We start from the raw sequence: 2,759 nt of genomic DNA, 5'->3' as shown, positions 1-2,759 counted from the left end.
GCATCTGGTTCTATCTTTTTTTTTATAAAAACAATAAAATTTGATGCAGTGAAATGTCTAAGTCTCTCTGAATCATTTTAGCTGAATCTTTAGAAGCTACAGCATTCTTGAAACTTCTGGCTGTTACATCTGAGTGGAACCTGGCAATTTTTCTGGTGCTTAGGTAATAAATTATATTGCTCCCTTGCATGTGGAAGATGCTGGCACAAAGAAAGAATTGTATTCACTGCAATATTTCAGTAGCATCAATGGTGTAACAGTGATTTTTAGTAGAATGCTGCTACTTTTATTTTTTTAATTCTGTAACATAACAGGTTTTTATAACTATCTCATAGGGGCAGGGGAAAGTTTGAGTCTTGCCATGCATGGGATTTATAATACTTTCCTCATGAACTAATGCCCATAATAAAAAGCTGACTTACTTCTAGTGTAATCAGATGAGCATTTTTCCTAGACTCTCTGGTGCTGTGTTCTTTAATTGAAAAGTAAATGGGAAGGTGGGTCAGAAGCAGCGTCCAGGATCAGACTGTGGTGATATTTTGAGCATTTTAGTTTTTCACTGAGGGAAGAAAGTACTGTTACTACCTTCAATAGGACAATATTACTTTTGTAAGATTTTGTTCCTGATTTATATGTGTTTAATCAAGTTTCTTGTTATTTATTTGTCGTTTCACAGAATCAGTGCTTATTGTGCTTTTCATATTTCCTAGTTTCACAGTACTGTTTCCCTCCCTTTGCTGCCATACCCATGCTCCATTTCATTTTCTCCCATAGCACTAGAAGCCTTCCCTCTCTGGCTTGGTGCTTTCCAGGTGTTGCAGTTCTGCACCTCCCCAGCACGAAGGCTGCACCTCTGACACTGCAGCTATGGCTGAGGATTTGCTGTCAGTCTTCTGTGTCTGTCTTGGCCTCCTTCCCCACAGTTATGGAAGCTTCACCACACCGAGGGGAGAGTTTTCAGTAGGCAAATTAAGAAGTGAACAATAAAGCTTTTTGGGTTTTTATATGTGAACTAGGGTTTTGCCTTCTCAAGTAAGGGCAGTGCTGCTAAGATGATTTAGCTGTTATCAAATTAGACCCTCATGAGCAAAGTCTTTAAACTGGTCTCTGCCAAAAGAGACTCTTTTCATTCCTCAACCCCACCATCCCTCACCACTCCTGTAGGTCCCTCTGTGCCAAATCTGGAGCTCATCTGTGCCCATAATCAGCTATCCAGGAAGCTGAAGCAGCAGAAACACTTCCCCCTCACAGTGTGTTGCCTGCTCTGGTGGTGGCAGGTGAGAACAGACAGAAAGCAGGGTGTGCCAAGTGTAGGCTAGAGCTGTGTGTGGCACCCATTATGTGGGTGTGCCTCTATTATCAACTTGTACCCTGCCCTCCCATCCATCACTGAATGAGTATCCTGTAGGATGAGTAGTCTGGATCTTTAGGGACTCTTAAGTTGGTTCAGCTTGAAGAATTAAAAAAGGATTGTTTACTTTTGTATGCTTAGACTGTTCATTCAGCATATTGTACTGTTGGGGCTTATGCAATATGAGCTGTAAAGCAGCACCTCTGGGGTAGTTTCTGTATCTTTAGCCTAACATGTAGTTACTGATTCTGGTTACAAGCAGGTTATTGGGGTTTTTTTTTTGTAATTTCCTTCAGTGATGTAGATGGCAGGTCTGCAGCTGCTGTATCACAGTTGGGTTTGTGGTGGGTATGCAGTGCCTAGTAACATTCTTTGCAAAGAATTAAGGTTTAGAAAGGCAGTTGCTGGGTTTCTACATCTTTACTTTGAATAAGTGGATTCCTGCTGTGCATGTTTGGTTTTTTTTTTAACGTCCGGACCAAGAAATTCACTACTTGCTCCCAATAAGAAATCTTGTGATGCACCTCAATCAAGAGTGTGAACTAGATTCTTCAGGCAGTGTTTAGATACTTAGAATATAGGAAATTTCCTTAGAATAGGAAAACTACTCAAGCACATGGTGACTCTCAGGGATGGTCTTGTGCAGAGCCAGAAGTTGCAACTCAGAGATCCTTGGTAGGTCCCTTCCAACTCAGCATATTGTATGACTGATATTTCTTGTGGGGTAGGAAGGGGAAGAAGATAAGAGGTAAATGAGAGCACTCCATGGAGAGATTGGGTTGACAATCACAATTCATCCTTTTTCAGACAAACATTAGTGATCTCATTTAAAGGCTGCACCAAACAACCACCTGCAGCTTGCCTGTATGACTTAACATTGTTGTGGTCAAAATGCCCCTATATCTAGACTGAAGGTGTTTAAAATCATCATGGTGGTAACTCCTCTAGTGTATAAGGCAAATTTCCTCTTGTAAAGAGTATCTAAATGAGAAACAGAACTGCAAGTCATAATTAAGATGAGGCACCTTTTCTAGAAAGATGGTACCTTTTATTTACAGGCTGGTGTAATGGCTAAAGACTGATAAGCTTTCAGGCCTGTGCAGCTACAGGCTGCTGAATTTGTGAACATGAATGAGAATCCAAATAGGAAAGAGGGGAGGAACACCAAAAGTTTTACTTGTATGTCAAAAACAAATGGAAGCAAAGTAAAAAAATTCTAGCATGAAACTACAATGGCAGTTTCCTGTTTTGTGTGTGTTTTCTCCTATTCTTAAATTGGACAAAATGTTTTGAAAGATGCAAGGACAGAACACAAATGTAGTAGGCAACTATCCCCTCTACAATATAACATTATAAAGCAAAGTTCAGATGCCAACAAATGGGAAACATAAATTAGGCATTTATATTA

The sequence above is a fragment of the Molothrus aeneus genome, chromosome 5 (assembly GCF_037042795.1).
Source record: "Molothrus aeneus isolate 106 chromosome 5, BPBGC_Maene_1.0, whole genome shotgun sequence".
In the NCBI taxonomy this organism is placed as follows: Eukaryota; Metazoa; Chordata; class Aves; order Passeriformes; family Icteridae; genus Molothrus; species Molothrus aeneus.
The sequence above is the reverse complement of the archived record's forward strand: the minus strand, read 5'-3'. Positions refer to the sequence as shown.